At 39.3% G+C, this 24,405-nt stretch overlaps 1 protein-coding gene across 2 annotated transcripts in view; it reads right to left on the reverse strand.

The window, feature by feature from the left end:
• Positions 1 to 24,405, reverse strand: part of CDKL3 (cyclin dependent kinase like 3) — a 95,264-nt gene that overhangs the window by 16,477 nt on the left and 54,382 nt on the right. The window contains exon 12 of one of the 2 annotated variants that reach the window (XM_089908453.1): positions 1,027 to 13,028. The exons of the other annotated variant lie outside the window; for it this stretch is intronic. The gene's annotated coding sequence lies outside the window, so the exon portion shown is untranslated. Of the gene's footprint in view, positions 1 to 1,026; positions 13,029 to 24,405 lie in introns of those variants that run through there. 2 annotated transcript variants of the gene reach the window in all.

Below are 24,405 nucleotides of genomic sequence, written 5' to 3' on the forward strand. Positions count from 1 at the left end.
ATAGGCAACTTTCAAGAAAAAGACTTCAGAATAATGATAGTGAAGATGATCCAGGACCTCAGAAAAAGAATGGAGGCAAAGATCGAGAAGATGCAAGAAATGTTTAGCAAAGCCCTAGAAGAATTAAAGAACACCTAGAAGAATTAAAGAACAAAGAAACAGAGATGAACAATACAATAACTGAAATGAAAACTACACTAGAAGGAATCAATAGCAGAATAACTGATGCAGAAGAACGGATAAGTGACCTGGAAGACAGAATGGTGGAATTCACTGCTGCACAACAGAATAAAGAGAGAAGAATGAAAAGAAATGAAGACAGCCTAATAGACCTCTGGGACGACATTAAATGTAACAACATTCACATTATAGGGGTCCCAGAAGGAGAAGAGAGAGTGAGAACCCAAGAAAATATTAGAAGAGATTAGAGTCAAAACCTTCCCTAACATGGGAAAGGAAATAGCCACCCAAGTCCAGGAAGCACAGAGAGTCCCAACAGTATAAACGCCGAGATACATAGTAACCAAATTGACAAAAATTAAAGACAAAGAAAAATTATTGAAAGCAACAAGGGAAAAACAACAAATAACATATAAGGGAACTCCCATAAGATTAACAACTGATTTCTCAGCAGAAACTCTACAGGCCAGAAGGGAGTGGCACAATATATTTTAAGTGATGAAAAGGAAGAACCTACAACGAAGATTACTCTACCTGGCAAGGATCTCATTCAGATTTGACGGAGAAATCAAAACCTTTACAGAGAAGCAAAAGCTAAGAGAATTCAGCACCACCAAAGCAGCTCTACAACAAATGCTAAAGGAACTTCTCTAAGTGGGAAATGCAAGAGAAGAAAAGGACCTACAAAAACAAACCCATAACAATTAAGAAAATGGTAATAGGAACATACATATCGATAATTAACTTAAACGTTAATGGATTAAATGCTCCAACCAAAAGACACAGGCTCGCTGAATGGATACAAAAACAAGACCCATATATATGCTGTCTACAAGAGACCCACTTCAGACCTAGGGACACATACAGACTGAAAGTGAGGGGATGGAGAAAGATATTCCATGCAAATGGAAATCAAAAGAAAGCTGGAGTAGCAATACTCATATCAGATAAAATAGACTTTAAGATAAAGAATGTTACAAGAGACAAGGAAGGACACTACATGATGATCAAGGAATCAATCCAAGAAGAGGATATAAAAATTATAAATATATATGCACCCAACATAAGAGCACCTCAATACATAAGGCAAGTGCTAACAGCTGTACAAGAGGAAATCGACAGTAACACAATAATAGTGGGGGACTTTAACACCTCACTTACACCAATGGACAGATCCTCCAGACAGAAAATTAATAAGGAAACACAAGCTTTAAATGACATAACAGACCAGATAGATTTAATTGATATTTATAGGACATTCCATCCAAAAACAGAAGATTACACTGTCTCCTCAAGTGCACATGGAACATTCTCCAGGATAGATCAAATCTTGGGTCACAAATCAAGCCTCAGTATATTAAGAAGACTGAAATCATATCAAGCATCTTTTCTGACCACAACACTATGTATGAGATTAGAAATCAATTACAGGGAAAAAAACGTAAAAACAACAAACACATGGAGGCTAAACAATACGTTACTAAATAACCAAGAGATCACTGAAGGAATCAAAGAGGAAATCAGTAAATACCTAGAGACAAATTAGAATGAAAACACAACAATCCAAAACCTATGGGATGCAGCAAAAGCAGTTCTAAGAGGGAAGTTTATAGCAATACAAGCCTACCTCAAGAAACAAGAAACATCTCAAATAAACAACCTAAACTTACACCTAAAGCAATTAGAGAAAGAACAAAACCCCCCCAAAGTTAGCAGAAGGAAAGAAATCAGAAAGATCAGATCAGAAATAAATGAAAAAGAAATGAAGGAAAAAATAGCAAAGATCAATAAAACTAAAAGCTGGCTCATTGAGAAGATAAACAAAATGGATAAACCATTAGCCAGACTCGTCAGAAAAACAGGGAGAAGACTCAAATCAATAGAATTAGAAATGAAAAAGGAGGAGTAACAACTGACACTGCAGAAATAAAAATAAAATAAAATCTCATTAGAGATTACTACAAGCAACTATATGCCAATAAAATAGACAACGTGGAAGAAATGGACAAATTCTTAGAAAAGCACAAACTTCAGAGACTGAACCAGGAAGAAATAGAAAATATAAACAGACCAATCACAAGCACTGAAATTCATACTGTGATTAAAAATCTTCGAAACAAACAAAAGCCCAGGACCAGATGGCTTCACAGGTGAATTCTATCAAACATTTAGAGAAGAGCTAACACCTATCCTTCTCAAACTCTTCCAAAATATAGCAGAGGGAGGAACACTCCCAAACTCATTCTACAAGGCTAACATCACCCTGATACAAAACCCAGACAAAGATGTCACAAAGAGAGAACACTACAGGCCAATATCACTGATGAACACAGAGGGAAAAATCCTCAACCAAATACTAGCAAACAGACTCCAACAGCACATTAAAAGGATCATACACCATGATGAAGTGGGGTTTATCCCAGGAATGCAAGGATTCTTCAATATACACAAATCAATCAATGTGAGACACCATATTAACAAACTGAAGGAGAAAAACCATATGATCATCTCAACAGATGCAGAAAAAGCTTTTGACAAAATTCAACACCCATTTATGATAAAAACCCTCCAGAAAGTAGGCATAGAGGGAATTTACCTCAACATAATAAAGGCCATATATGACAAAACCACAGCCAGTATCGTTCTCAATGGTGAAAAACTGAAACCATTTCCTCTAAGATCAGGAACAAGACAAGGTTGTCCACTGTCACCACTATTATTCAACATACTTTTGGAAGTTTTACCCACAGCAATCAGAGAAGAAAAAGAAATGAAAGGAATACAAATCAGAAAAGAAGAAGTAAAGCTGTCACTGTTTGCAGATGACATGATACTTTACATAGAGAATCCTAAAGACTCGACCAGAAGACAACTTGAGCTATTCAATCAATTTGGTAAAGTTGCAGAATACAAAATTAATGCACAGAAATCTCTTGCATTCCTATACAATAATGATGAAATATCTGAAAGAGAAATTAAGGAAACACTCCCATTTACCATTGCAACAAAAAGAATAAAATACCTAGGAATAAACCTACCTAAGGAGACAAAAGACCTGTATGCAGAAAACTATAAGACAGTGATGAAAGAAATAAAAGGTGATACCAACAGATGGAGAGATATACCATGTTCTTGGATTGGAAGAATAAATATTGTGAAAATGACTATGCTACCTAAAGCAATCTACAGATTCAGTGCAATCCTTATCAAACTACCAATGGCATTTTTCAAAGAACTAGAACAAAAAATTTCACAATTTGTATGGAAACACAAAAAACCCCGAATAGCCAAAGCAATCTTGAGAAAGAAAAACAGAGCTGGAGGAGCAGGCTCCCTGACTTCAGACTATATTACAAAGCTACAGTAATCAAGACACTATGGTATTGGCACAAAAGCAGAAATATAGATCAATGGAACAGGATAGAAAGCCCAGAGATAAACCCATGCACATATGGTCACCTTATCTTTGATAAAGCAGACAAGAATATACAGTGGAGAAAGACAGCCTCTTCAATAAGTGGTGCTGGGCAAACTGGACAGGTACATGTAAAAGTATGAGATTAGAACACTCCCTAACACCATACACAAAAATAAGCTCAAAATGGATTAAAGACCTAAATGTAAGGCCAGACACTATCAAACTCTTAGAGGAAAACATAGGCAGAACACTCTATGACATAAATCACAGCAAGATCCTTTTTGACCCACCTCCTAGAGAAATGGAAATAAAAACAAAAATAAACAAATGGGACCTAATAAAACTTCAAAGCTTTTGCACAGCAAAGGAAAACATAAACAAGACGAAAAGACAACCCTCAGAATGGATGAAGCAACAGACAAAGGATTAATCTCCAAAATTTACAAGCAGCTCTCATGCAGCTCAATATCAAAAAAACAAACCACCCAATCCAAAAATGGGCAGAAGACCTAAATAGACATTTCTCCAAAGAAAATATACAGTTTGCCAACAAACACATGAAAGGATGCTCAACATCACTAATCATTAGAGAAATGCAAATCAAAACTACAGTGAGGTATCACCTCACACCAGTCAGAATGGCCATCATCAAAAAAATCTACAAACAGTAAATGCTGGAGAGGGTGTGGAGAAAAGTGAACCCTCTTGCACTGTTCGTGGGAATGTAAATTGATACAGCCACTGTGGAGAACAGTATGGAGGTTCCTTAAAAAACTAAAAATAGAACTACCATACGACCCAGCAATCCCACTACTGGGCATATACCCTGAGAAAACCATAATTCAAAAAGAGTCATGTAGCACAATGTTCATTGCAGCTCTATTTACAATAGCCAGGAAATGAAAGTAACCTAAGTGTCCATCAACAGAAGAATGGATAAAGAAGATGTGGCAAATATATACAATGGAATATTACTCAGCCATAAAAGGAAACGAAATTGAGTTATTTGTAGTGAGGTGGATGGACCTAGAGTCTGTCATACAGAGTGAAGTTAAGTCAGAAAGAGAAAAACAAATATTGTATGCTACAACATATAGATACGGAATCTAAAAAAAAAAAAAGGTTCTGAAGAACCTAGGGGCAGGACAGGAATAAAGACACAGACGTAGAGAATGGGCTTGAGTACATGGGGAGGGGGAAGGGTAAGTTGGGACGAAGTGAGAGAGTGCCATGGACATATATACACTACCAAATGTAAAATAGATAGCTAGTGGGGAGCAGCCACACAGCACAGGGAGATCAACCCGGTGCTCTGAGACCACCTAGATGGGTGGGATAGGGAGGATGGGAGGGAGACGCAAGAGGGAGGAGATATGGGGATATATGTATATGTATAGCTGATTCACTTTGTTATAAAGCGGAAACTAACACACCATTGTAAAGCAATTATACTCCAATAAAGATGTTAAAAAAAGAGAAAGAAACAAGAAAATTCTCAAATAAACAATCTAACTTTACGCCTAAAGGAACTAGATAAAGAAGAGCAAACAAAACCGAAAGTTAGTAGAAGGAAAGAACTCATAAAGATCAGAGCAGAAATAAATGAAATAGAAACAAAGAAAACAATAGCAAAATCAATAAAACTAAAAGCTGGTTCTTTGAGAAGATAAACAAAATTGATAAACCTTTAGCCAGAATCAACAAGAAAAAAAGGGAGAGGACTCAAATCAATAAAATTATAAGTGAAAAAGGAGAAGTTACAACAGACACCGCAGAAATACAAAGCATCCTAAGAGACTACTACAAGCAACACTATGCCAATGAAATGGATAACCTGGAAGAAATGGACAAATTCTTAGAAAGGTGTAACCTTCCAAGACTGAACCAGGAAGAAATAGAGAATATGAACAGACCAATCACAAGTAATGAAATTGAAACTGTGATTAAAATCTTCCAACAAACAAAAGTCCAGGACCAGATGGCTTCACAGGTGAATTCTATCAAACATTTAGAGAAGAGCTAACACCCATCCTTCTCAAACCCTTCCAAAAAATTGCAGAGGAAGGAACACTCCCAAACTCAATTATGAGGCCAGCATCACCCTAATACCAAAACTAGACAAAGACACTACAAAAAAAGAAAATTACAGACAGATATCACTGATGAATATAGATGCAAAAATCCTCAACAAAATAATAGCAAACAGAATCCAACAATACATTAAAAGGACCAAACAACATGATCAAGTGGGATTTATCCCAGGGATGCAGGGATTCTTCAATATATGCAAATCAATCAATGTGATACACCATATTAACAAACTGAAGAATAAAAACCATATGATCATCTCAATAGATGTGGAAAAAGCTTTTGACAAAATTCAACACCCATTTATGATAAAAACTCTCTAGAAAGTGGGCAAAGAGGGAACCTACCTCAACATAATAAAGGCCATATATGACAAACCCATAGCAAACATTTCCTCTAAGATCAGGAAAGCATTTCCTCTAAGATCAGGAACAAGACAAGGATGTCCACTCTCGCCACTATCATTCAACATAGTTTTGCAAGTCCCAGCCACGGCAATCAGAGAAGGAAAAGAAATAAAAGGAATACAAATTGGAAAAGAAGAAGTAAAACTGTCACTGTTTGCAGATGACATGATACTATACATAGAGAACCCTAAAGATGCCACCAGAAAACTACTAGAGCTGATCAGTGAATTTGGTAAAGTTGCAGAATACAAAATTAATGCACAGAAATCCCTTGCATTCCTATACACTAACAACAAAGGATCAGAAAGAGAAATTAAGGAAACAATCCCATCCATCACTGCAATAAAAAGAATAAAATACCTGAGAATAAACCTACTTAAGGAGGTAAAAGACCTGTACTCAGAAAACTATAAGACACTGATGAAAGAAATCAAAGATGACACAAACAGATGGAGAGATATACCATGTTCTTGGATTGGAAGAATCAACATTGTGATAATAACTATACTACCCAAAGCAATCTACAGATTCAGTGCAATCCCTATCAAATTACCAGTGACATTTTTTACAGAACTAGAACAAAAATTCTTAAAATTTGTAAGCAGACACAAAAGACCCCAAATAGCCAAAGCAATCTTGAGGGAAAAAAACAGAGCTGGAGGAATCAGACTCCCTGACTTCAGACTATACAACAAAGCTACAGTAATCAAGACAATATGGTACTGGCACAAAAACAGAAATATAGATCAATGGAATAGGATAGAAAGCCCAGAAATAAACCCATGCACCTATGGTCAACTAATCTATGACAAAGGAGGCAAGGATATACAATGGAGAAAAGATGGTCTCTTCAATAAGTGGTGCTGGGAAAACTGGACCGCTACATGTAAAAGATTGATATAAGAACACTCCCTAACACCATACACAAAAATAAACTCAAAATGGATTAAAGACCTAAACGTAACACCAGACACTATAAAACTCTTAGAGGAAAACATAGGAAGAACACTCTTTGACATAAATCACAGCAAGATCTTTTTTGATCCACCTCCTAGAGTAATGGAAATAAAAACAAAAATAAACAAATGGGATCTAATGAAACTTAAAAGCTTTTGCAAAGCAAAGGAAACTACAAACAAGACGAAAAGACAACCCTCAGAATGGGAGAAAATATTTGCAAATGAATCAATGGACAAAGGATTAGTCTCCAAAATATATAAACAGCTCATGCAGCTCAATATTAAAAAAAACAAACAACCCAATCAAAAAATGGGCAGAAGACCTAAATAGACATTTCTCCAAAGAAGATATACAGATGGCCAAGAAGCACATGAAAAGCTATTCAACGTCACTATTAGAGAAATGCAAATCAAAACTACAGTGAGGTATCACCTCACACCAGTTAGAACGGGCATCATCAGGAAATCTACAAACAAGAAATACTCGAGAGGGTGTGGAGAAAAGGGAACCCTCTTGCACTCTTTGTGGGAATGTAAATTGATACCGCCACTATGGAGATCAGTATGGAGGTTCCTTAAAAAACTAAAAATAGAATTACCATATGACCCAGCAATCCCACTACTGGGCATATACCCAGAGAAAACCATAATTCAAAAAAACACATGCACCCCAATGTTCATTGCAGCACTATTTACAATAGCCAGGTCATGGAAGCAACCTAAATGCCCATCAACAGACAAATGGATAAAGAAGATGTGGTACATATATATAATGGAATATTACTGAGCCATAAAAGGGAACGAAACTGGGTCATTTGTAGAGACGTGGATGGATCTAGAGACTGTCATACAGAGTGAGGTAAGTCAGAAAGAGAAAAACAAATGTAGTATAATAATATGTATAAAATGGATAACTAAAAAGGACTTGCTGTATAAAAAATAAATTAAAAAAAGTATCATATATTAACACATATATGTGGAATCTAGAAAAATGGTACAGATGAACCAGTTTGCAGGGCAGAAATAGAGACACAGAGGTATAAAACAAATGTATGGACACCGAGGGGGGAAAGTCGCAGGGTGGTTGGTGGTGGTGTGATGAACTGGGAGATTGGGATTGACATGTATACACTAATATGTATAAAATAGATAACTAATAAGAAACTGCTATATAAAAAATAAATAAAATTCAGAAATTCAAAAAAAAATACAGGTTGGTTTACATAGTTCCCCAAGATATGCAAAAAATTCTGTAAACCAAATCCTATTTTAAAAGCTCTCAAAGGGAACACATTTTGTAAAGCTAAAAATTATTTCCTAAATTATGTTCTTTTTTAAGGGCTTTTTAAATTATTATTTTTTTTTAATATTTATTTATTTGGTTGTGCTGGGTCTTAGTTACAGCAGGCGTGCTCCTTAGTTGTGGCTCATGGGCTCCTTTAGTTGCAGCACATGGGCTCCTTAGTTGTGGCAGGCGAACTCTTGGTTGCGGCATGCGTGTGGGATCTAGTTGCCTGACCAGGGATCGAACCCCGGCCCCCTGCATTGGGGGCACGAGTCCTAACTGCTGTGCCACCAGGGAAGTCCCTATGTTCTTTTTGAGTCTAGATTTTTAAACATGTTTTTGTTTTTCTTAAAATGAAACGATCTCAACTAGGCTTGCAAGAGGAAATCACATATTCTTGGGGCTCTGCACGCCTTTTCACTCCTGTACCACTACTACAAGAGCCACCTAACTGGTTTTTCTGCTTCTCATCCTGCCCCTTCACATCGAGTTGCCTTCCTAAAGCACATATCTAATCGTGCCACTTCAATAATAGGCATTTAATGCTTCCATCACCTTCCAAAAATCCCTGATTCCTTAGGATAGCATTCCAAGTTCTCTGAGATGTGTCCCTGACTTATTGGAACAACCTTATCTCCCACTGTTCTCCAATCTCCACATATTCTATTCTCCAGCCACATCAACTAGTAAATATTTTTAGAACATGGTCCATGTTTTTCCAAACCCTAAAAGACTTATTTCACTTCCTAGGAAAAGGAACAGTCGCAGCCAAAAATAAATAATTAAAAATTTTTTTTAATTAAAAAAAAAAGAACAGTATAGCCCAGTGTTTAAGAGCATACCTATCATGTCAGACTAGATCCAATCCTGACTCTGTCACCTTCCAGCTGTGTGACTTTGATAAAATCACTTAATCTGCCTGAGCCACAATTTCTTCATCTCTAAAATGGGGATAATGATAGTGCTTTTCTCATAGAGTTGCTTGGAGGATTCTGTTGGATTATGCAAGCAAAATGCTTAGCACAGTGCCCAGCACATAATAAACATCCAATATATGATAGCCCTTATTTCAGTCTATTAAGGTCCATCTACCTGTCAAGAAACACTACCCCTTGAAGCATTTTTAATTCCCCCAGTCTCATCTCTCCTTCTAGGATCCCATAGATCATTCATACCTCTTTCTCCACACTAACTACTTTCTGCCTTACATAATTATTATTATTTAGATACATATCTTCTCTGCTTTACTTTACTGAATCCCTGCCATGTACTAAGTGCCATACGGAAGAAAGGATGAAGAAAACTTCGTTCTTTCCCATACAACTGTTCACAATCTAGTTAGTAAACAGACATTGGTAACTCAATACAATTCACTCAAATACAATGATTGTTGAATAAAGCTGTGGCTCATTATCATTACTGTGATACTCTGTTTCCCTGAGGTCCTCTTGTACAGAATAATCTCAAAGTATAAGCTAGATTTTAACCCAAGGACCATGACCATTTCCCCTACTACCAAGCAGAATTTACCTCTTGAGAGCAAATACAGTGAAATACAATTGAACACAGCTGAGTTTAGGGGAATATCAAGGGAAAAGTTCTATCAGTGATGTTGTCAGATTCAAACGATATGATCAAACTATGACTTCCTCTGCCCCCAAAGCTTTTTCCAAAATAAATGCACAAAGTGTTGGACCTAAAATATGGTACAGGGCTAGAAGCACTTTTAGCCTCCTTTTCCTGATGATGCAGTTGTGATGTGTATTCGTGGTGTGTTTGTAATTCGAGAGCAGAACAGATGGTGAAGGCTGCATATCCATGCTGCATCCTCTAACCCTATAGATTGTCAAGACCATGAGGTCAGTGATTACCATTGAGTTTTAGCTGCAGAAAGGGTCCTCTGCCTTGTACTAAATGATGCTTTATGTCAGTGCCAGGTTCTCAGTGTCAACATGACTTGAAGTGAGACTCACTCAGGTCCCTGCCTCACCCAAATACCAGAAGATGACTCCTACAGCGCCTACTATAGCAGGAAACAATGCAGTTCGACAGCATATTGGGGGCATTAAACTGGGCACATGTCATCACGATGGCATCTCATGAAGTAATTGCTCTGGACTGCCAGAAAAAGAGGAGTGTCTTCTTGTCCCAGGCAGAGCTCACCTCCCCCTTTTCCTAGACTGCCTGAGTCCTACGACCAGGAGCAGAGCTAGGCTGGTTTTCTCCCTCTATCTCCAGAGTTCTAGCTCTGTGGGTAACTGTGGGAAAGGAAGCCTATTCAACTACAGGCAGTTTCGTGTTTCTGAAAACATATTCAAAAGTCAGGTGTATGGTCAAACATACATTTTGTTTAAATGTTTTAAGGACAGTTCATTCCCAGAAAGCTAAAAACATTATAAAATCCCCAATTATGTCTCACATTTCAATCACAGTGTCAAACAATATATTTCCAGCACTTACAGATACTTTCTTTTTTTCCTTTCCTTCACAACTGAATACGTCATCTGACATGTGACATCTGGCATGTAAGAGTCCAGATGAGGCTTAAGATTAATTAGCACCCTCTTAGCACCCCTAAGGAGCTCATCTTTGTCTTAATGCGATCACATTCATGAGAGTGAGGCTTCTTTTTTGTGTGTGTGTGAGGAGTGAGGCTTCTAATCACTAGCATCAGCAATCTCATTTTTCCACTGCAAATAATTTTCATTTTTACCCAAAAATAAAGTAAAATATTCAAATTGTCACATAAGCACCACTATGCCAACAATGAGAGCAGCACTTTCAAGACTGCACCATGGACCTGGCAGAGGATACTAGACTGCAGTAGCCCAAATGATGGATGAGAGCCTGAATATAAGACAGGTGAACTAAGGAGAAGCTGGGATTACAGTGAGTACGAAAGTAAAATGTTTGAGAGAGGAGGCTGCTTGTTCTGTTAAAACAACCTGTGGGGCTTCCCTGGTGGCACAGTGGTTGGGAATCTGTCTGCCAATGCAGCGGATGGGGGTTCGATCCCTGGTCCGGGAAGATCCCATATGCCGCAGAGCAACTGAGCCCGCGCGCCACAACTACTGAGCCCACGTGCTGCAACTACTGAAGCCCACGTGCCTAGAGCCCGTGCTCCGCAACGAGAGAGGCCACTGCAATGAGAAGCCCGCACACTGCAACGAAGAGTAGCCCCTGCTCGCCGCAAGTAGAGAAAGCCCACGCCCAGCAACGAAGACCCAACACAACCAAAAATAGATAAATAAAAATAATAAATAAATTTATAAAAATTAAAAGAAAACAAACAAAAAAAACCCACAACATGTGCACAGATAGCACCTGATGGGTTACAATCTACTTCCAGGTACATTATCTCATTTGGCCATCACCTCACTCTTTCATCTCATCCCACAACCCTTCCTTCAGTTTCAAGGAAGAACAAGGATGGCAGGATGATGGAAGTATTTGTTTAGCATGGATTATTAGTAAACAGAAAAGTATTATTTATATCTTTCCTTGATATGGTAAATATTGAGTAACTGCATAACCATCTAATAGGGTGCTAAGAAGAAAGATATGTTACAGGAGTTCTTTACCCAAGGTCTATAAAAAGGACAAAAAACAACATTATCACAGAGTTAAATGATTATCAGTGATGAACAAACCAGGCATCTGTGGAAATGGCTGCTGGTTTCCACAAGCCACCTGAAGAAGTCTAGATTCTGAGCCCATCAATGGAGTGAGTGAGCTGCCCTTCACTCAGAGTGAGATCTTCAGCCCCACATATTTTCAATAGAACTTCACTCAAGATGGGCTACCCTTGCACAGGGTAGCCCATCAGCAGTTAAAAAAATTAAAAGAGAGCCTTGACTCAAACAAAATGTAAAATCAGGAGAAATATGGAATGTGAACACTGATTGGATATTGATAACATTAAGAAACTTAATAGGGCTTCCCTGGTGGCACAGTGGTTAACAGTCCGCCTGCCAGTGCAGGGGACATGGATTCAAGCCCTAGTCCGGGAAGATCCCACATGCCGTGGAGCAACTAGGCCCGTGAGCCACAACTACTGAGCCTGCGCTCTAGAGCCCACGAGCCACAACTACTGAAGCCCGTGTGCCTATAGCCCATGCTCCGTAACAAGAGAAGCCACTGCAATGAGAAGCCCGTGCACCACAATGAAGAGTTGCCCCTGCTCACCACAACTAGAGAAAGCCCACGCAGCAATGAAGACCCAACACAGTCAAAAATAAAATAAATTTATATATAAAAAAAAACTTAATAACTGTTGTAAAGATGTAATTATGTCTTTATAAAAAGAGGACTTAGCTTTTAGATATACACATTGAAATATTTAGGAAAGAATTATACTGATGTCTAGGATTTGCTCCAAATTAATACAAGAGGGGAGGAAATAAGTGGCGGAATAGATGAAACAGAATTGGCCATGAGTTGATAACTGTTAAATCTGGGTGATGAGTACATGGGGGATCATTATGCATGTATCAAAATGATACTCCAGGGCTTCCCTGGTGGCGCAGTGGTTGAGAGTCCGCCTGCCGATGCAGGGGACACGGGTTCGTGCCCCGGTCCGGGAAGATCCCACATGCCGCGGAGCGGCTGGGCCCGTGAGCCATGGCCGCTGAGCCTGTGCATCCGGAGCCTGTGCTCCGCAACGGGAGAGGCCACAACAGTGAGAGGGCCGCCTACCACAAAAAAAAAAAAGAAAAAAATTTTAAATGGCCAGCACCAACTGCTGCTTAAAAAAAAACTATTTATATGAAATATATAGCAATACTGAAAGTAAAAGGAAATAAAAATATGTACCATACAAAAAAGCTAGTGTAGCTGTACTGATAACAGATGAAGACTTTATGGCAAGAAGCATTACTAGAGATAAGATATATTTCATAATGAAATATGGTACACTTTACCAGGAAAATATAACAAATCTAAATTTTATGGACCTAAAAACATAGCCTTAAATGTATATAAATAAAAAATTGATAGAATCAAAAAGAACAAATAGACAAATCCACAATCATAGTCAGAGATTTTAACACACACCCCTCAATAGCTGGTAGAATAGGCACATGCCAAAGAAGCAGAAATGGTATAAAGATTTAAGCACTATAATTAACGCTCTTGACCTAATTGACATCTATAGAACAGTGCACCCAAATTTACTATATGCTGGTGTATAAAACAAGTAAATACATTTCAAAGCGCCGAAATAATACAGCGTGTTCTCTGACCACACTCTAATTAAGCTAAATTCCAACTTCAAAGATATTCACATGTTTGGAAACCGAGAAGTACATTTCTACATAGCTCATGGGTCAAAGCAGATATCACAAAGGAAATTAGAAAATATCTTTTACTGAATAATAATGAAAATACTACATATAGAAACTTTCAGTACAGTTAAAGCTGTGCTTGGAGGTAAATTTATAACTTTAAAATTGCTTATTAGGAAAAGAATAATGGCTGATAATCAATGACTTAAATTAGAAAATGAACATAAAATTTAACTTGAAGAAAGGAGAAGGAAAAAAATAATACAGAAGCAGACACAGAAAACAAACATACATAGAGTGGATCAACTTCATTGAAAAGACTCTGAAACTGATAAATTGCTGTCAAAACTTATCAAGAAGAAAATGAGAGAAACCACAAATGACCAACATTGATAACGAAAACTGAGACTTCACTACAAATCCTACAGACTTTTATAAGGGATATTATAAACAGCTTTATGCTGACAAATTTGAAATTTTAAATGAAATGGACAAACTCCTAGAAAAACATAACTTACAAAATTGACACAAGCAGCAGCAGCAAAAATAAATAAAATAGGACTTCCCTGGTGGCGCAGTGGTTAAAAATCCATCTGCCAATGCAGGGGACATGGGTTCGAGCCCTGGTCTGGGAAGATCCCACATGCTGTGGAACAACTAAGCCCGTATGCCACAACTACTGAGCCTGCGCTTAGAGCCCACAAGCCACAGCTACTGAGCCTGTGTGCCACAACTACTGAAGCCTGCATGTCCTCCACTTTTACATTTTCTCCATATCCCTGCATATTGATCATATGTTTTAATTTTCTGTATTTCTATACTTTGGCATCTTGAAGTCTTGCTGACCCTTGAGGGACTGCCTCCTCCTAGGGCTAGTCAATGCCTAGAAATAGAACTCACCTGTAAACATGTCTTTCATATGCAGTCAATCCATATGTGTCCATACGCCAACTAACTTTTTTATCAGGCTCTTACACTCCAGGCCACTCTTCCCCTGCCCTGATCACCCCAGGGCCAGGTACAGGACAACTAAGGACAGCCCCTACCCCGCAGAGCCTGCTGAAATTATTCAAACTAGCCATTCCTAAGACTGCTTACCTGCTTAGCACATTCATCCCTGTGGAAGCCACAATAAAAGCTCTTTCCCAGGTTTCCCCCTCATTCCCTCTGCCTCCTGACCAACGCTGATGTTTCCCCTTGTGGCCCTCTGTGGCATGTTGTGCCTCCTTCTCTTGAGATCTGTTGAGTATAACAACAATCTTTTCAGTGGTAGTTTTCTCCTGATCCGTTGGCCTCACCATACCAGAATAATAATAAAACCTGTGTTTAATACACCCTGAGTTTTAGCAATTTGATTACTATGTGCCTTGCTGAAATTTTGTGTTTATCCTGCTTGGGATTTATTTACCTCCCTGGATCTGAGGACTTATAGTTTTCAATGCATTTGAAAACATTTCGGTTATTCTTCTTCAAATATTTTTTCTGCCCTTTCCTCTATTTTTCTAGGAACACAATTACATGTATGTTACAATGATTAATATTGTACCAGAGTCATTTTGCTTTTATTTCAGTTTTGTTTCATTTTATTTCCATCTTCCTCTATGCTTCAATTTGGATGGTTTCTATTGCTATGTCTTAAAGACACTGATATTTTCTTTTACAGTATCTAATTTGCTTTGGACTCAATTCAGTGAATTTTCATTTCACTTCATATAATGTATTTTTTAGCTCTAGAAGTTCCATTTGGATCTTTTAAAATATTCTACTTCTTTCTTCAATATGTTTCTGTTTTCCTCTAAATATTTGAGCATTTTATAATAGCTGTTCTCAAGTCCTTGTCTGCTAATCCATCAGCTTTTTTTTTTTTTCCTGGCCTCACCACATGGCATGCAGGTTCTTAGTTTCCCAACCAGGGACTGAACCTGTGCCCCCTGCGGTGGAAGCACGGAGTCTTAACCACTGCACCACCAGGGAAGTCCCCCATCATCATTACTTTATCTCTTTCTATTGACTGATTTTTAATTTTCATTATGGGTCACTTTTTTGAGTTTTCAAGTCTAGTAATTTTAGTTTGAATGGGAGGTGTTATGATCATTACATGGTTGAGTATTAGTTTTTTTTTTTCCTTCGGAGAGGTTGAAATTTGTTTTGACAGTCATTCGAGTTACTTTCAGATCAGCCTCGTCTGTTAGAGCTTGTTTTTAAGAGAAGATCTAAATTGACCTTTATTCTATGACCTGCTAACGTATGATTCTTCTAGGATCTCTACTGAATATGCAGCTATTCAACAACATCGTTCCACACTGGCTGTCAGAAACTTGAGTTTCTCCCAGCTCGGTGTGATCTCTAAGTATTCAGCTTATAGCTCCCTGGCAGATATTCTTTGACTGGCCTCATAAATTTCCTCTATGCATGCTTTGTCAGTCTGGTTACTCCAAGAAGCAGATGCCAAGAAGAGGATTTGACATGAAAGAGATTTATGGAAGTAAACACCTATAAGGAAAAATGGGAAGGGAGCCAGGGGTAGCTAACAGAGTCATAAGATTGCAATGCAGGTCTAACCCTTGTGAAGGGGAGAGGAATGAAAGTAAGACTGAGTGGAAAACATTTACACTGCACTGTAGCTCCAAGGAAGTTTGGGAAGCTGATGTGGAATCCTCAAGCTTTAGTCTCCCATCAGGAAAACTGCATTTCTCAGGAACAGGCCTGCCTTATATCCCTGATGAGCTCAGTCATTAACTGGGATTAACATGTGGGAAGTGTAGCTTTAGTGCAAATGCGGTGCCAGATTTCAGAGTGCAGCAGCTGGGGCTCACTTATGCTCTCCACAGTCAGAGATCTAAGAGGTACATTTTTGTGGCCACCAGAGATTCACCCATTGCACCACATACATCTCCTTCTCACAATTTGGAGAGAGGTTCCTCCATGATTCCTGTTACCCTTCTTGAAAGGAAATTCAGAGGATGGAGAACAATGAGACAAATTACAGCCCTCATCACTGCAGTTGATCTCAGGGCTGCAACTGGTACTTATCCTCCTCCACGATTCATTTTGCATTTTCCTCACCTACAAGTCATCATTTTAGCAGGTCTTGGTGGCTTACCTGGTAGCGTGACCCAAACCTACATTCCTGGGCAGTCTGAACCCTTGGTGATCATACCGTCCTCAGTCAGAAGTTGCTACATGAGTCCATTCACAGTTACAGTAGTATGAGGGAGTAACACGGGGTACTCAAATGGATATCTTGGGTTTAACACATATCCCACCTTGCCCCCTTCGTGTAGCAGTAATCCTACCTCCTGCTGCTCAGGGCCAATTACCCCTACCCGTATGGTGACTCCTCTTCTTGCTTGCTTGCTTCTCTCCTTGCTTGCCATGGGCACAAGGAATCCAGAATTCCATGGTGACAACTCAAATTTTTAGTTCAATGGGACTCTTGCTGTGGCCCCTAGCAAGAGTGCGCCCCTTCTGGAGACCAGGAACTCCAATTCTGCCAAAGCCCTGGGTTGCCAGGGATGGAAAGTACAAAATCCCAAAGTAGGTCATTAGGAGTGATGTTAAATGGAACTAATCCTCCTTCCATGCCTTGGTCCCCAAATCCATGGGGATCTAGCACCCTATTATTCCTACTAGGGATACAGCACTCTATAAAATTCCTCTGATTTAACACATGTTCTGCATCCTGAAGAGTGGCATATCATCCTTTTATAAGATTGCCTCTGAGGTGTCACTTCAGCTGCACCTTATAAAGCATCCAGTGTTCTATGATGGTTATGGGACCACACCCACACCTCCTTCAATGTGAAGTGGTTGGATGCTACGCTGTGTGTATTTCCATGCTTGTGGATCAGGTTTTCTGTAAGTTCCAGGCTACTAAGAATCTGCAGGCAGGAAAGCATAGCCATATTCAGAATGGGTACCTATCTCAGGGAGGATGAAACCCTAGCTCTTCAAGGATGGAAAGAGCCTGATATATTTGACTTGCCACCAAGCAGCCAGTTAGTCTCCTCAAAAAATAATGCCATGCCAGGGGCTCAGCATTAGTCTCTTTGCTGTAGGTTTCAGTATATAAGTCTTGCACTTCCTTTCACTAGGGTATTCTTTTTTTTTTTTAAATTGAAGTATAGTTGATTTATCACCAGGGTATTCTTAATGGACTTGGTGAATGACGGGTCCCCTGGGTCCTCCCATGGAACATTATTCTCTGGTTGTCTTCTGGTCTTATATAATACATTTATTGTAGCATGCCCACTTCCCTCAGTCTATTTATTTCTTCCTTTGTCACTGTAAGGGCAATTCAGACATTTCTACTTCCGTGAGTGTTGGCCACAGTTTTCCCCAGGCTTAAGAGCAAGCACAGCAGTGTATTTTCTATAACCCCTAAGGTCCTTGCTAGGGTGTTAAATCTCGTGTCCTGAGAAGGTTCCCTCAAGTCAATGAATTCTTGCTTATCTAGGCTTATAGTCCAGTCACCTTGATCAAACACCCAAAAATCTAATTCCAGGGATATATTCCTGAATCCTCCCGGTAAGCTAGCTAATTTTTCTTGTATCTTTTCTTCTTTTTAAAAGATCAAGTCCTTTGTTTAAAAAATTTATTTGTTGGGGGCTTCCCTGGTGGCGCAGTGGTTGAGAGTCCGCCTGCTGATGCAGGGGACACGGGTTCGTGTCCTGGTCTGGGAAGATCCCACGTGCCGCGGAGCGGCTAGGCCCGTGAGCCATGGCCGCTGAGCCTGTGCGTCCAGAGCCTGTGCTCCGCAACGGGAGAGGCCACAACAGTGAGAGGCCCGCATACCGCAAAACAAAACAAAACAAAATTTATTTGTTTTATTTATTTTTGGCTGCATTGGGTCTTTGTTGCTGCACACAGGCTTTCTCTAGTTGCAGCGAGCGGGGGCTACTCTTTGTTGCGGTGCTCAAGCTTCTCATTGTGGTGGCTTCTCTTGTTGTGGAGCATGGGCTCTAGGCACGCGGGCTCAGAGTTGTGGTGCACAGGCTTAGTTGCTCTGCAGCATGTGGGATCTTCCTGGACCAGGGCTTGAACCTGTGTCCCCTGCATTGGCAGGTGATTCTTTTTTTTTAGAAGATGTTGGGAGTAGGAGTTTTTTAATTAATTAATTTATTTTTGGCTGTGTTGGGTCTTTGTTTCTGTGTGAGGGCTTTCTCTAGTTGTGGTGAGCGGGAGCCACTCTTCATCGCGGTGCGCAGGCCTCTCACTGTCGCGGCCTCTCTTGTTGCAGAGCACAGGCTCCAGACACACAGGCTCAGTAGTTGTGGCTCACGGGCCTAGCTGCTCTGCGGCATGTGGGATCCTCCCAGACCAGGGCTCGAACCCGTGTCCCCTGCATTAGCAGGCAGACTCTCAACCACTGCGCCACCAGGGAAGCCCCTGGCAGGTGATTCTTAACCACTGCACCACCAGAGAAGCCCCTAGATAATTTTTCTAATTCTTTTGGTTTAAGTTAAATTACACTCCCTGCAGTTGGAGCTCTGGGAGGTGCATTTTGATGGCTGCAACACATGCACAGATTACTACTCAGCCAAAGATTGGAGGGGAAGCCATGCAGATTTCTAAGTTCCTTCCCTACATAGCTTTCTCTTCTCTTGTATTTTGCCTTGCAAACTCTAGCCACCTTGACCTCCCCAAACTTATATCCCTACTGCATAAACTCACCAAATGTGCCAGGCTATCGGTGAATCACCACCTCCCTGTTTAGTGATCCAGAAATTGAAGAAAGCCTGTGTGATCATAATGATTGCTTCAACTCATTTTTCTTCTCTCAGAGATCAGTGTCCTGGGCTGCTTGTTGCCCAGTGTCCAAGACAGTTGTTTCATATTTTTTTCTATTATCTCAGAAGTTGGCAGCAATAAAGCAAAACCTTTGACTTGTTAGAGTTTAATACAAATTACCAATTTCACTACTTCTCTGATAGCGCTAACTGTAAGGAAAGCTGGGAAAAGTAGATTTTATTCCAGGCATTCATGTGCTCAGTTAAAAATCAGGGATTTTATTACAAAAGAAGAAGCAAAGAACAGATATTTGGAGATGACTATTAATAACCTGCCTCAGTATTCCAAGTTTACAGCTATTTTCTCTCCATCCTTAGAAAATATTATTCCAACTTTCTTCTGACTTTCATTGTGCTGTTGAAAAGTTACTGTCATTACCCATCATTCATTTGTAGTTATCAGTCTTTGACTACTTTTAATCTTTTTTTCACTTCTTTGGTGTTCTGCACTTTCATGATGATGTATCTGAGAGTGGGTTTCATTTTAGTTATTCTTGGATTCACTGGGATTCCTGAATTTGAGGATTCTTGGGTTTTTTTACACAATTCTGGAAAAATTATCAGCTATTATTTCTTTGAATATTGCATTTCCTCATTCTTTCTATTTCTTCCTTTTGGAATTCTGATTAGTATTATGTTAGACCTTCTCATACTTCATCCATGTCTCTTAACTTCTATTTTATCTTTTCTGCCTCTTTGTCTTTCTAGGCTATACTCTGGGTAGTTTCTTTAGATCTATTTTATTTAATTAATTAATTAATTTATTTATTGCGGTATGCGGGCCTCTCACTGTTGTGGCCTCTCCCGTTGCGGAGCACAGGCTCCGGACGCGCAGGCTCAGCGGCCATGGCTCACAGGCCCAGCCGCTCCCCGGCATGTGGGATCTTCCCGGACCGGGGCACGAACCCGTGTCCCCTGCATTGGCAGGCGGACTCTCAACCACTGCGCCACCAGGGAAGCCCTATTTTATTATTTTTATTAATAGATCTTTATTGGAGTATAATTGCTTCACAATACTGTGTTAGTTTCTGTTGTACACCAAAGTGAATCAGTCATATGTATACACATGTCCCCCTATGCCCTCCCTCTTGAGCCTCCCTCCTATCCTCCCTATCCCACCCCTCTAGGTCAATGCAAAGCACAGAGCCGATCTCCCTGTGCTATGCTGCTGCTTCCCACTAGCTATCTGTTTTACATTTGGTAGTGTATATATGTCAACGCTACTCCTGCTTCACCCCAGCTTCCCCCTCCCACCCCGTGTCCTCAAGTCCATTCTCTATGTCTACATCTTTATTCCTGCCCCACAACTAGGTTCATCAGTACCATTTTTTTTTTTAGATTCCATATATATGTGTTAGCATACGGTATTTGTTTTTCTCTTTCTTACTTACTTCTCCCGGTATGACAGTCAGAGAGTGAGGTCCATCCACTTCACTACAAATAACTCAATTTCGTTTCTTTTTATGGATGAGTAAGATTCCATTGTATATATGTGCCACGTCTTCTTTATCCATTCATCTGTCAATGGACATTTAGGTTGGTTCCATGTCCTGGCTATTATCATAAATAGTGCTGGAATGAACATTGTGGTACATGTCTCTTTTTGAATTATGGTTTTCGCAGGGTATACGTCCAGTAGTGGGATTGCTGGGTCATATGGCAGTTCTATTTTTAGTTTTTTAAGGAAACTCCATACTGTTTTCCATAGTGGCTGTACCAATTTACATTCCCACCAACAGTGCGGGAGGGTTCCCTTTTCTCCACACCCTCTCCAGCATTTATTGTTTCTAGATTTTTTGATAATGGCCATTCTGACTAGCATGAGGTGATACCTCATTGTAGTTTTGATTTGCATTTCTCTAATAATAAGTGCTGTTGAGCAGCCTTTCACGTGCCTATCGGCCATCTGTATGTCTTCCTTGGTGGAATGTCTATTTAGGTCTCCGGCCCTTTTTTATTTTATTTTTGGCTGCTTTGGGTTTTTCATTGCTGTGCGAGGCTTTCTCTAGTTGCGGTGAGCCGGGGCTACTTTTCGTTGTGGTTCATGGGCTTCTCATTGCAGTGGCTTCTCTTGTGGAGCACGGGCTGTAGGGCATGAGCTCAGTAGTTGTGGCACATGGGCTTAGTTGCTCCGCAGCATGTGGGATCTTCCCAGACAAGGGCTTGAACCCATGTCCTCTGCACTGGCAGGCAGATTCTTACCCACTGTGACCAGGGAAGCCCTACCCATTTTATAATTGGATTGTTTGTTTTTCTGATATTGAGCTCCATGAGCTGTTTGTATATTTTGGAGATTAATCCTTTATCCGTTGTTGCATTTGCAAATATTTTCTCCCATTCTGAGGGTTGTCTTTTCATCTTGTTTATGGTTTCCTTTGCTGTGCAAAAGCTTTTAAGTTTAATGAAGTCCCAAGTTTTTATTTTTGTTTGTATTTCCATTACTCTAGGAGGTGGGTCAAAAAAGATCTTGCTGTGGTTTATGTCAAAGAGTGTTTTTCCTATGTTTTCCTCTAAAAGTTTTATAGTGTCTGGTGTTACATTTAGGTCTTTAATCTATTTGGAGTTTATTTTTGTGTATGGTGTTAGGTAGTGTTCTAATTTCATTCTTTTACATATAGCTGTACAGTTTTCCCAGCACCACTTATTGAAGACGCTGTCTTTTCTCCATTGTATGTTCTTACCTCCTCTGTCGTAAATTAGGTATCCATATGTGCGTGGGTTTATCTCTGGGCATTCTATCCTGTACCATTGATCTATATTTCTGTTTTGTGCCAGTACCATACTGTCTTGATTACTGTAGCTTTGTGGTATAGTTTGAAGCCAGGGAGCCTGATTCCTCCACCTCCATTTTTTTTTTTTCTCAAGACTTCTTTGGCTATTTGGGGTCTTTTGTGTTTCCATATGAATTGTAAAATTTTTTGTTCTAATTCTGTGAAGAATGCCATTGGTAGTTTGTTAGGGGTTGCATTGAATCTGTAGATCGCTTTGGGTAGTATAGTCATTTTCACAATATTGATTTTCCCAATCCAAGAACATGGTATATTTCTCCATCTGTTTATGTCATCTTTGATTTCTTTCATCAGTGTTTTATAGTTTTCTGAGTACAAGTCTTTTGCCTCCTTAGGCAGGTTTATTCCTAGGTATTTTATTCTTTATGTTGCAGTGGTAGATGCGACTCTTTCCTTAATTTCGCTTTCGGATTTTTCGTTGTTGGTGTATAGGAATGCCAGAGATTTCAGTGCATTAATTTTGCATCCTGCAACCTTACCAAATTCACTTATTAGTTCTAGTAGTTTTCTGGTGGCATCTTTCAGATTTTCTATGAATAGTATCATGTCATCAGCAAACAGTGACAGTTTTACTTCTTCTTTTTCAATTTGTATTTCTTTTATTTCTTTTACTTCTCTGATTGCCGTGGCTAGGACTTCCAAAACTATGTTGAATAAGACTGGTGAGAGTGGACATCCTTGTCTTGTTCCTGATCTTAGAGGAAATGCTTTCAGTTTTTCACCATTGAGTATGATGTTTGCTGTGGGTTTGTCATATATGGCCTTTATTGTGTTGAGGTAGGTTCCCTCTATGCCCATTTTCTGGAGAGTTTTTATCATAAATCGGTGTTGAATTTTGTTAAAAGCTTTTTCTGCATCTATTGAGATGATCATATGGTTTTTATTCCTTAATTTGTTAATGTGGTGTATCACACTGATTGAATTGCATATATTGAAGAATCCTTGCATCCCTGGGATAAATCTCACTTGATCATGGTGTATGATCCTTTTTTTTTTTTTTTTTTTTGCGGTACGTGGGCCTCTCACTGTTGTGGCCTCTCCCATTGTGGAGCACAGGCTCCAGACATGCAGGCTCAGTGGCCATGGCTCACGGGCCCAGCCGCTCCGTGGCATGTGGGATCTTCCCGGACCAGGGCACGAACCCATGTTCCCTGCATTGGAAGGCAGACTCTCAACCACTGTGCCACCAGGGAAGCCCTGTATGATCCTTTTAATGTGTTGTTGGATTCTGTTTGCTAGTATTTTGTTCAGGATTTTTGCATCTATGTTCATCAGTGATACTGGTCTATAATTTTATTTTTTTGTGGTATCTTTTTCTGGTTTTGGTATCAGGGTGATGGCGGCTTCATAGAATGAATTTGGGAGTGGGAGTGTTTCTCCCTCTGCAATTTTTTGGAAGAGTTGGAGAAAGATCAGTGTTAGCTCTTCTCTAAATGTTTGATAGAATTCGCCTGTGAAGCTATCTGGTCCTGGACTTCTTTTTCTTGGAAGATTTTTAATTATGGTTTCAATTTCGTTACTTGTGACAGGTCTGTTTATATTTTCTAATTCTTCCTGGTTCAGTCTTGGAAAATTGTACCTTTCCAAGAATTTGTCCATTTCTTCATGGTTGTCCATTTTATTGGCATATAGTTGTTTGTAGTGGTCTCTTATAATCCTTTGTATTTCTGCAGTGTCCGTTGTGATTTCTCCTTTTTCAGTTCTAATTTTATTGATTTGCATATTCTCTCTTTTTTTCTTGATGAATCTGGGTATGGATTTATCAATTTTTTTATCTTCTCAAAGAACCAGTTTTTAGTTTTATTGATCTTTGCTATTGTTTCCTTTGTTTCTATTTATTTCTGCTCTGATCTTTATGATTCTTTCCTTCTACTGACTTTGGGTTTTCTTTGTTCTTCTTTCTCTTGTTGTTTATTTGAGTTTTTTCTGGCTTCTTGAGGTGAGACTGAATTGCTATAAAATTCCCTCTTAGAACTGCTTTTGCTGCGTCCCATATGTTTTGGGTTACTGTGTTTTCATTGTCATTTGTTTCTATGTATTTTTTTTATTTCTTCTTTGATTTCTTCAGTGATCTCTTGGTTATTTAGTCGCACACTGTTTAGCCTCCATGTATTTGTGTTTTTTACAGTTTTTTTTTCCTGTAATTGATTTCCAATCTCATAGTGTTGTAGTCAGAAAAGATACTTGATACGATTTCAATTTTCTGAA

Source organism: Delphinapterus leucas, chromosome 3, assembly GCF_059928025.1.
Source record: "Delphinapterus leucas isolate spDelLeu-1000000601 "Yukka" chromosome 3, BTC_Dleu_Yukka2, whole genome shotgun sequence".
Classification (NCBI taxonomy): Eukaryota; Metazoa; Chordata; class Mammalia; order Artiodactyla; family Monodontidae; genus Delphinapterus; species Delphinapterus leucas.